Below are 12,539 nucleotides of genomic sequence, written 5' to 3'. Positions count from 1 at the left end.
CCTGCTGACACAGACATCCTTCACAAGGGCCTCACAGAGACCGACACAGGGTGTCAGAGTCATGGCCTCAAGCTAAATGCCACAAAATGCATAGTCATTCCATTTTGGAAAATGAAACACCCAAAAATTACCACATGGGTGGCAGTCCCGTTAATACAGAGTTAATAAGTGATCTGGGAACTAAAGTAGATAGTAATATCTCCTTTGCCTATCATATTGCCAAAGTAGTTAGGACATCCTTCTATGTAGGCCATCTAATTACTAAAGGGTTCACATCTAGACATACTGAGGTTATAGTGCCCTGTTACTCGTCACTCATCAGGACCATCATAGAGTATAATACCCATTTGGGATGTACCCCAGAAGACACTTCCAGCAGCTGGAAAGACCATGGGAGTACCTTGCAAAGAGGATTACTGGCCTCAAACATATGTCCTATGCAGCCAGACTGAATAAACTCCAGCTGTACTCAGTGGCATCTCATTTACTCAAAGATGATCTCTGCTGTCCTACAAAACCATGTCCAACTCAGACTTAATGGATATGCTCCACCTAAGAAAATTCATGTCACAGTAAGCCACGTGCTCTAGTGAGCTAAACCTTGCCACAACAATAACTAGAACATGCTGGAGGGACAGATTCCTGTCACAGAGACTCCCCATGCTTTGGAAGAACATCCCTTATCACATTATACAGAGCCCCTCACTAACAATCTTCAAGACAAACCTTGAAGAGTGGATGGGGAATGGTAGATACACCCCAAGGATCTCACCATTGACTATGCTCAACAGAGGGACAGTTAATTAATCAATGGGGTGGCAAAAGCTGACACATTCTGACTAGGCTTATGAATGCCCTTGGGCAGTTAGCCTGGTACCTATCTATGAACCTATGAACCTATACATACAGTAGCAGTACATGCTGGTAGCTTAATTTATTGTTCAGGTGTTGACTTACCTTGTGCCAATAGCAGTTGTGTGTGCAATAGTTGCGGGCTGCCCATGTTGGATGCACACAGTAGACTGCCTATACATGACACTTTACAGGTAGTCTTGTGTGTGTGCCATCCATTTTTACTGTGTGCGCAGGTGGAGAAAGGAGTCAGTCCCTAGGTGCCTACACTGTCAGTGTGTGTGTGCTATACGTTCCCTCCTTGCCAAGGCATGGGCATACTGGGCATGCCTCCATCAGCCTACTGGGGCTGGCTCAGGGGGCTTGTGGTCTGAGTCCCTCAGTGCCTGTGGGGCCCTTGGCAATGGTGATGGGCTGTGAGGGCCTTCACCATTCTGTCCCTGCTGCAGCTGTTTCCGCAGGATCATATTGTGTAGCATGGCAAATACTATGAAGATGTGCACACATGTGGCTGGAGAGTACTGCAAGGCTCCACCGGATATGTCCAAGCAACGGAACCGTGATTTGAGCAGCCGAAACACCTGCTCTATGATGATTTTGGTTTGTGCGTGTCCCTCATTATGACGTTCTTGCATGGGTGTGTGTGCATTTTTGATGGGTGTCATCATCCACAGTTCTAGTGAATAGCCAACATCCCCCACCAGATGGCCATATGGGATGTCCCCCCTTGGCAAATGCCTGATACAGCTATGAGGCATGCCAGATGTGGGAGTCGTGATAGCTTCCAGGGCTGCCAGCACACACATCTATGATAATGCCCTGGGTATTGCACATGACCTGGCAGTTGATGGAGGGGTATCCCTTGCAGTTTATGTAGTGCCTACCCTGCTCACCGGGTGGTGACTTGATGTGTATGTGCATGCAGTCTATATTGCACCCAGTACCTGGGGGTATTCTGCCACATAGTGGAAGAGATGCATATTGCTGGCCAACTCCTCCTGCATTTGGGGGAAGTATATGTGCTCACTGGCATGTGGTAACATGGCATCCAGGAACTGGTGGACTACCCTAGATGCTGATGCCTGTGAGATCCCCATGATATCCCCAGTTGGCCTTTGAAAGGTACCTGTGGCTAGTATTCTCAAGCTTATACATACCTTGGTATCCACTGGGATGGGTTCCCCTCTGTTTGCTCTGGCTCTGAGGCATGGCCGGCACAGCTCCATAAGTTGCTGTAGGGTGTCCCTGTCCACCCTGTAATGCTGTACTATCTCCAGATCATGTAGCCTCTGGTGTGTTACCCTGGGTCTGATCATGCTTCTCCTCCTCTGGTGCCTGCGGTGGTTGTCAGCATCATCCTCCTCATCACCTTCAAGTCTCCATCACATGCTGGTGGATCAAAGCAATGGCAGCCCTTAACATGTACATATTAAAACTTCCCCATTTGTATACACCAATGGTGCAGTGTGTATGAGAAAACGCAAGTGTGTGTGAGGTGCTTTCACACTTTATACTATTGTGCTATAGATGCTGCTGATGTATATGGCTGTGTGTGAGCAATTCCAGCTGCAAGATATCTTACTTATGGGTTTTACATTGATTACTGCAAGTGTGGGGGCTGTAGTGTGGAGTTATGCTTGCCTGGCTTGATTCATCTGTTGCCCTTTATTTCCCTTTTAAGCTTAGATCCTCTCCCATTGTCAGGCATGCATCCACCTGCCAGCTTTATTGTCTTGTACTTTCCCTACCCAGTCGTGTGTTGCAAAGAGTATTATGTAGCTGATATAATGCAATTCTACTTTGTTCTGCTGTGACACTTTACTGTTTTCTTTGCAGTACAGCCCCTCCCCTTTCCTGCTCTGTGGGTAGCTGCTAGCACCCTTGTTAGCTGTTGTCAATGGCCCACTGTAGGTTCCTAGGTGTTAATTGCTCATTTGTACTCCAATTTCTCTGCTGCAGCATTTCCTTATTTTTTTCATATATCCTTCGTGTTTCAGCTCCGGAGCGCACCGCTCAAATCCATTTACCATGTTTAAGCGTTTTAATCTCCATTCACATGCATACTCGATTACCTTGTGTGCTCTCAGCTAGCCAAAGCTAAAGCCACTTAAACACATCCCTTTCTTTAGCTTAGCTTGGTTACGGGCAAACCGGATTGACATTGCTCCAATGTGCTTACAGCAAAGGTGACACACCCCTCTCTTGTTGTCATCTTTATCTCATGGTCACACCTCGGTGTTATAACACTACATCATGAGGTGCATCCTTACTACAGTGGGGAATCTGTGATTCAGTTTAACTCCTCTCATTTGCATTAGATTTCCTACTAATTCATAGAAACCGTGCAGAACACTAACACAGTCCCTTAGCAACCCTTGCACCATGGTGTGGTGTAAAACGCCTACCATTGACTATTATGGGGAAATCATGATATGTGTTACATTGCAGTTTTATTTTCTTTTTTTCTATTTTTCTTACAATCCCATTTGTGCGCCACTGCCCTACGCTTTAAACTTCGAGATAGCGCGAGAAGAAATAATAATGTTAATTTTACATTTTGTACATGTTTTTTATGCCAATGGCTATATATTTAGCTATTGGCATATATTAACAATATAATACATGTGTTTGGCCGGCTGACATGGCTCCGATTTTATGTTTGCAGTAATGTAAACCATTTTTTATGGTTTACATTTCTGAATGCTTACACTATGCCTGCACCACTTCCTTGATTGCTAATTACCCTCATTTGCATGCTACACAGCTGCAAGTGGGGTGATTAGCATACAGGAGCCGAGAGCTGTGCCGGCGTAGTGTATGCAGGTAGTGCACGTGAAAACAGCTCGTACCTGCATCGCTCGGTGGCCGTATTTGGTGTTGGAACACTAATGCTAATTCTGCACCTGGCGTAAACTTCGTGAATCCCGGGATTAGTTTTTGCAAACTACTATTAAAATGGTTCTTACACATTGTAATGCAATACTAGTAATGCACAAGGCTTTATTATTTCTAAGGTTGTCAATACATGACTGACATCATAATGTAGTATTGTATCTGTACAGGGCTTTGATGTTTCAAACTTCTGTCACAAAATGTCTTAGAAATCATAATGGAATAACAGTTTTGTGGAAAGCTTTGCTCTTACATAGTGTTTTTAAAATCTGACAAATATTAAAAAACTTTACAAGCTCTGCACTGAGATTTCTCATTTTAATGACGGCCACAAAGTAACTGCCATCTAAATATAATAACATCCATGCACAGGGCTTTTATTTTTTTGTTCCAAGTGTTGTCACAAAGTACTTTAGACATTATAATAAAATAATTATTCTGTTCAGACCTTTGTAGTTAAAAGGTGTCACCAAGTAACTTGGATATCATAATACTTTACTAGTTGTGCACATGCTTTTTTATTCCAGAGTGCCATCACACAGTGACTTTTTAGACACCATAATACAATACAAGTTCTGGTCAGGGCTTTCTAGTTAAAAAGTGTTATCAGAAAGTGGCTTTGCTGTTTCTGCTAAGTGTCTGACATTGTAACACTTTACTTGTACTGCAGAGGGTATTAGGTTGTGGTGTGTGTTATGGTGTGTTGTAAGAAATTGCCTTAGATATCATAATGCAGTACCAGTTATTCCCAGGGCTTCCTTGTTACAGACAGCTGTCGCAAACTGAGTTGGACTGTACAGTGATTTTATAGACAGATTTGTTATCATAGGTTATTGTTGTGAATCAATTGACATCACTACTCACGATTAGTTTTGAACTGGGCTTTTCTATTACAGGTGTGTGCCACTTAACATCCAGGATAGGTTTTGTGCAATAGGGCATTAGGCAACTAGGAAATTATGTGAGTATCATATAGTATACATTCTGCATTGCTTAGCATCCCTCTGCATAACATCCGACCACATATACATCTGTATAGTACAATAAGAATGTATATGCGGTTGGCTGTTGTGAGGAAGGATGTTAAGCAATACACAACTGTATAGTGAGCCTGTGAAGAATTACTCATGCATTAGTGAAAATGTGGGAATTAATATTAAATCTCTCTCTAACACCCATTCAATAAAGCAGGCCCAAACCCTCACAAACAACAGGCATACAGAAGAAAGATTAAGGGTCGGTATTCATAGACCTAGGTTTTGCATTTGCGTAAGGGTTATTCACAAAAAGCGTCAATATGCCTAGATGCAAATACAGTAAGTTTAGGTTATCTGTGCTAAGTAATGTGAATTTTTTTATAAACATGCCTACATATGAGAACAGTATAAAGGACCTGAAGTTAATCATTAATAAGTATAAGTAAAGGAGAGTGTGAAAGCCTATGCTCCATATGTCTTCATATCTACCTGGATTTTGCAGATTAATGAGACTGTGTGTAGTCACAATTGAAAGACTTAGAGCTATCAGCAGATAATGCAACTTTTATTATTATATTTTAAAAATATTTTAGATAGGGGTATCCTCATGTGGGCCCCCTCTTGGGATTCTTAAAATAATGGAAAGGGGGTGATCAGAATAATTGAAAATGGGAAAACATTACAAAGAATGGATCACAGAAGGAAAACATCAAGATGATTGTGCTGGACAAGGCAGCAGAGGGGGGATATTATGTTTTATAAGTGGATAGACCACCCTATTTTATTTTCATTTTTTTTAATATAGGGGGATAGTGTGGGAAGTAGGTAAGAGTCTGTCAGAGGGAGGATAAGGGAAAGAAGAGGAGAAGAGGACTGCAGTCCAACAAACATCCTCAGTCCACAAGGTCTCAAGTGCCTAATGGAGTTGCAGAGGAGGACTCCAGTGCTAAGGTGGCAGGGGCCGTTGGTGGCACAGTGGTTGGTGCATGCTGGGGCAGTGGATCTTCTACCAGTGAACGGAAGCCTCAGTTGGCTAAAAACATCTGTCCATAACCTCTCCACCATACCCTCAACTATGTCCTGAAGCCCCCATTCAGTGAAGCGTACCAGGCTGCCACATGTCAGGGTGCTTACAGGACCATTGCCATGCCATATCCCTGAAAGAATATTCCCTAACTTGGGAGGCATATGGATAGGTTGCTCCTAAGGAATTTGGATCTGTTAAAAAATGAACAGAAAATGGGAAAGAAAGAAAAAAAAATAAAGAAGGTCAAAGGAATGCATAATTACGATCAGAAAAATAGAGAAGAAGGGAGAAAAAAAGAAGAAATACAGTAAATTCATGCATAACATTACACATCATACAAATTATCAATCAATGTTATTTTTATTAAATCTTTATTAAACTAAAACAAAATGTATGGGAAACGCTTATGCATACATGGGAAGAATAAGTATTGCTATCAAGTCTGGGTAGTGTTTACATTTGCAGACTTTAACATTTTTGCCTGATACAGATTTGCTTGTAGTGTTGTACTGAAAGCACTTTAGTCCTTCTATTAATATTCTTTAGACATTCTCTTGCAGTTATATGTAGTAATGAAATCAGCAAAAGACAAAAATGAGATTACAGAAATTTATTTTTGAGTTGGTTGCAATACTGCAGTGAAAGCACATTAGTCCTTCTATTGCCTTCTGTATAATTACTCTTGCAGTTATATACACACATATATATATATATATATATATATATATATATATATATATATATATATATATATATATATATATATATATAAAATGGGTCTACTTCATATGATCGAAATTTCATTTGACTGAAATTCATTTGACTGAGACCATATAACCTAAAGTTCATAATACTGAAAACTCACTTGACTGAATCTCATAACACAGACACCTTACAATGCTAAATTTCAGTATAGTAGTGGCAGTTTGTATAAGGTACGTAAAAGGTATATGCTCTTTTTCCCACTGTAGTGCGATCCTGGACTTAGTATAGGGGGTTGTGGGGGGTAGGCCCCCTAAATAGTTTGGGTATATTTTGTGTTCTGAAAAGAGTAATTTATTGGACTTGTAAGTATCCATGTCTATGGTTCAAAATATTTAAAATAGGTGGGGGGCTATATCCCCCACGACCCCCAATGTGGGGGGCTGTGCCACCCCCCCAACTATATATACTAACTCCAGGATTGCACTACAGTGGGGAAAATGGCATACACCTTTTAATTACCTTATACACACTGACACACTGCCATTACTATGTTGAAATTTAGCATTTTAAGGTGTCAGTATTAAATATATACAAATGTATATATTTAACACTGACACCTTAAAATGCTAAATTTCAACATAGTAATGGCAGTGTGTTAGTGTGTATAAGGTCATTAAAAGGTTTATCCCCTTTTCCCCACTGTAGTGCAATCCTGGAGTTATTATATGTAATGAGCTTCTGAAAATACGGTAGTCCTGTCTTTTATTACAAATACTGTCATATGCATTTCAATACCTAAGGCTTATACTTTATCTAGTTATGTAAATATTCTCTGCATGGCAAAAGCAAAAAGGCTTTCAATGTTGGTGATTCTTTAACAGTATGCTTATTAAAGCTTACTTGCATCTTACAATTGCCAACAAGCTTACCTAATTGTCATTAAAGCATTGCTACTTAACCGTAGAGCAACAGGGCACTGCAACAGAATGCATTTTCTGAATAATAAGAAGCATAAATCAATAGTATAAAAATATGACAGAAAACCGAAACATTCTGCAAAATCAAGGACAGATGAAAAGCCACTGTTCTACTTGTGTCTACCTTGGATGGGGGAATACTCTGCACACTTACACTGTATAACTGCTCCTTGCCTTGCTTGGACACATCCAGAGTCACTGCATGGGGGAGTGGGGTGCAACAACTATGTCACAATTTGAAATGCCTCTGGCTGACAGTGATGACTCTGACACTCATACCTCTTAACCTTAGAGCACAATATCTGAACAAAGCCATACATAGAAGTAGGACAAAGGCCCAAAAATAAGGACAATTTTTAAATATTGCTCTTACAGACTTAGTAGAATAGTTGTAGGTCATGCATTAGTATGAATTTTCTGAAGGGTATGAAATCTGAAACTCAAATGTCTGCCATTATTTTCTAACTTCAGTCTTTAATGATTTGCCACTAATTTGCCAGAAATCCACAATTTTATGAAAAACGGACCAAAAATGTGATGCAAAAATATAAAATTGCCACACCGGTGAAAGAAGGGAAATCTTTTTAATATTAGTGCTGTTAACTTGAGCAGCTGACAAAATAAGAGAATCTACATGCATTTCTGAAATAAAAGTAATCTATAACTCTGATCATTATAGTTATTTATAATTGTAAACCCTCCACGTTTTCTTCCAAAATTGCCATTTTGCAGAGGGATTATTAGGGGGAGAGCAACATTTTGAGCCAAAATTGGTGACAGTTGAGAAGTTTGGATATTCCTAATTATATAAAGCAATTTATTTGCATGTATCTCTCATCCTCTTAATGCAGGAAATCTGGGCAGGTCCAAATATATTGGGGGAACATACAAACAGTACTAAAAATTGCTGTTGTATAAACTGAAGACAGTTGAAAGAATAACAGGTCTTGCATTAGCATGCATTTTTATGAAGGTTATGATGTCTGAAATTCAATGTCTGTCATTATTTAGTGACTTCACCCCTAAATGATTTGCCAGAAAACCACAAATTTTATGAGGAACAAACCAAAAATAAGAAGCAAAAATCTATTAATTCTGCAAAAATCTGCACAGTTGAGAGGTATAGTTGAACCGGTGCTGTCTTTGAGTTTGCTGCCCTTCCCCCCTCACAAAATCATGGTTGAATGGAGCCTCCCCCCTGCAGCCATTCCAATGTCCCATTCCTTGGTTATTTTGCCCCATTTACCATAAACACCATAATGTGCATACTGCTTTACTTCTGCAATGATTTGGATTTGAACGTTTCATTTTGCATTTCATAGCACAAACACTAATAGATATCTGCTAAACAAAGCAATGCAGTCTCACAATGAAAATAGATTTAGCATTAAAACTTCTCTGCCCTTGAAACACACATTAATTGAAACAGCATTGAAACCCACATTCAAAGAAAATACATTTTGCCAGTGGAAGATAAAGCTTAACTTTGGGCTGTTTTCAAATCATATGCCCCTTGCAAATGAAACATACATGTGCTCTTTGATACACCTTCCTGATTGTATTAAATTATATTCCTTGTACAATACAGTACAATTCTTAGAGGGCGTTTCAAATTTATTGTTTTGTACATTTTTCCAGTAAACAATGAAACAAAATGAATGCACCAATAATGACAAAACTGCCTAATTCAGAACATTTTTCCAGTAAAGAATGAAATAAAATGCATGCACCAATAATGACAAAACTGCCCAATTCAGAACATTTCCATCATAAAAGTCTACGCAAACTTTTACAGTCCACTAGTATCAGTAAATATGCACAATCTGTGAAGAAGAAAAAGTCATCTAAATAATTCCGCATTAAAGAAATCTGTAACTAATGAAGAGGTTGCTGCTAGCAAACAACTTTATATTTCATTGTTTCTTCTACAAATAAAGTGCCTGTTGCCCTTGAGGAATAAATTGCCTATGTTGCATTAAAAAAATGATAAGCTAGTAATATTGCAATAGGGAATGGATGGCAAACTGATAACAGGTTCATAGTTACTAGGTGTCTTCGCCAAACAGGACTGCAGCATCCACCCCCTTTACAACACAGTATATTATCAGAAACGCATCTAGCTACAGTGGGAGTAGAACCTACAGCCTTCTGCATCAAAAGCAAGTATACTACCTGTTGTGCTATTAACAATGCAAGCAGACTCTGCATAAGCAGCACTAAATTTTGTTCCCCTGCAGCTCGCAGCTTCTTGTAAAATATGCTTGACACTCAACTGTATCTCTGAACTTTGCAGCACAAAAAATCTGGAAAAAGGCAAAATTTATTGTGGGGGACAAAAGACCCAAAACCAGGGAAACATTTTAAACATTGCTTGTATAATATTGGAATGTTGCTAGAATAAAATGCTATGTTACCACCATACATTTTATTGCCAAGTATTAAACCCAGGACCCTGTGGAAAACAGTCAGAGCAACATACCACTATGCCAAATCATCTGTTTTGTAAACAAGTGGAAGACTGAAACTTAAATGGGTACCATTTAGTGAATTCAGTTCTCACCATAGCTCTCAACCTCTTAGCATAAAACACCTGAACAAAGCCAATAATGGGGGAATAGAGACCCCAAACATATTCAGTGAATTCAGTTCTCACCATAGCTCTCAACCTTAGCACAAAAAATCTGTACAAAGCCAATAATGGAGGGATAAAGCCACAAAAATAGGGACACATTTCAAATATCCATGTTATAAGCTCAGAGAATTGCAAGAATAAAAGGTTTTGCGTTACCATGTACTTTCTGAAGAATATGAAGTCTGAAATTCAAACGCCTGTTATTTTTATTTATTTAACATTTGTTAACCAGGAAAGTCTGACTTGGAACAAAAGCCAATTTTCAGCAGAGGCCCAGGGAGAAACACTCCAAACATATATCTTTGCAAGATGGGAGAGCATGCAGACTCTACAGAGAAGGCACCCCAGCCAGGAATCAAACCAGAGATCCTGTACCTGTCAGGAAATAATGCTACCAGTGAACCACTAGCTGTGTAAGGAAACAAAAATACAGAAACTACAGATTTTATGAGGAACAGAACAGAACAAATATGAGGCAAAAGTCTGCAAATATTTCACAAATGGTGGTACGTAGGGAATTCAGGCCCTTGCCACCTGCACCCAAGGTACAGGGTTCAAGCCTGAGGTATTCTCTACCCACCATGTTTTCTCGCTAGCCACCTGTATATAGCAACTGGGGCAGTACACACACACACACACATCTTCTGTTGTTTGTAATACACTTACTTGGGTTGCGTGTAATACACTTACTTGGGTCCAGGACCTTCTGTTGCTGTATAGCTCCATATATCATTCCATTCGCTAAGCTACATCCCGTGAGATGTCACCAGTCCTGTGGTGAAGTCCTTCCTTCCTGCGAGAGCAGACCAGCCTGCTGAGGTTGCAGTATATGGAGTTGTAACTAACTGCTTAGACTTCTGGGATGCTCTTGACTGCTGTGTTTCTAATCCAGACTGCTGCTGTATCAGTCTGGAGATTTGCACATGCTCTGGACTGGTTCACCAGCAGTCTGGATGTCGGAAATGCTGCGAGTGCGCATGCATGAAGGCCATGATTTTTGTCCTTATTTTTAATTTTCTTTCTTCTTCCTTTTACAGCTGGAGGACTGCAGTCCTGCCGTCCAATGGCATGGGCCACCCCTGGAAGGGGGGAATACTCTGCAGACTTACACTGCATAACTGCTCCTTGCCTTGCTTGGACACATCCAGAGTCACTACATGGGGGAGTGGGGTGCAACATGTTTGTCACAATCTGAAATGTCTCTGGCTAACGGTGAAGGCCCTGACACATTTGTCATACCTCTCAATCTCAGAGCAAGAAATCTGGACAAAGCCATACACAGAAGTGGGACAAAGGCCCAAAAATAAGGACAATTTTTAAATATTGCTGTTATAAACTTAGAAAGATAATAGAATAGTAGGTCTTGCATTAGTTTGAATTTTCTAAAGTGTATGAAATCTGAAACTCAAAATGTCTGTCATTATTTTCTAATATCAGTCTTTAATGATTTGCCACTAATTTGCCAGAAAACCACAATTTTATTTAAAACAGATCAAAAATGTTATGCAAAAATATAAAGTAGCCACACAGTACAGCTGGGGCCTGTCAAAGAAGGGACACTTTTTTTTAATATTAGTACTGTTAACTTGAGCAGCTGACAAAATAAGAAAATCTACATGCATTTCTAAAATAAAAGCAATCTATAACTCTGATCATTACAATTATTTATTAATTGTAAACCCTCCACATTTTCTTCCAAAATTGCCATTTTGCGGAGGGATTATTAGGGGGAGAGCAGCATTTTGAGCCAAAATCAGGGACAGTTGAGAGGTTTGGATATGCCTATTTCTATAAAGCAATTTATTTGCACATACCTCTCAACCTCAATGCAGGAAATCTGGACAAAGCTAAATATATTGGCGGAACATACAAACAGTACTAAAATTGCTCTTGTATAAACTTAGACAGTTGATAGAATAACGGGTCTTTCTTTAGCATGCATTTTTTCTAAAATGTATGAACTCTGAAATGCAATGCCTATCATGATTTAGTGACTTCATTCCTAAATGATTTGCCAGAAAACCACAAATTTTATGAGGAAGAAACCAAAAATAAAAAAGCAAAAATCTATTCATTCTGTGAAAATCTGGACAGTTGAGAGTTACAGTTTAGCCAGGGCTATCTTTGAGTTTGCCGCCCTTCCCCCTCACAAAATCATGGTCAAATGGGGCTTCCCCCTGCAGCCATTCTAATATCCCATTATAGGTTCATAGGTTAATAGGTAGGTACTAGGCTATCTGCCCAAAGGCATTTATAAGCCTAGCCGGAATGTGTTGACTTTCTCCACTCCCTTAGATTAGTTCCATGTGCCTCTGTCCAGCAGAGCCACTGAAGTGATCCCCGGGGTTAACTTCCTGGTTCCCATCCACTTGTCAAAGTTTCTCTTGAAGAGTGTTAGTGAGGAGCTCTGCCTAATGTAGATTGGAATCTTGTTCCAGAGCATGGGAAGTCTCTGGGACAGGAATCTATCCCTCCAG

General features: G+C 39.8%; 1 pseudogene; it reads left to right on the top strand.

The window, feature by feature from the left end:
- The window catches only part of LOC122802143, a 62,177-nt pseudogene extending 50,997 nt beyond the window's left edge, over nucleotides 1–11,180 (top strand).
- Nucleotides 11,181–12,539: the final 1,359 nt, after the last annotated feature.

Source organism: Protopterus annectens, chromosome 5.part0 (assembly GCF_019279795.1).
Source record: "Protopterus annectens isolate FY-2018-M chromosome 5.part0, PAN1.0, whole genome shotgun sequence".
Taxonomy (NCBI): Eukaryota; Metazoa; Chordata; order Ceratodontiformes; family Protopteridae; genus Protopterus; species Protopterus annectens.
The sequence above is the reverse complement of the archived record's forward strand: the minus strand, read 5'-3'. Positions and strand labels throughout refer to the sequence as shown.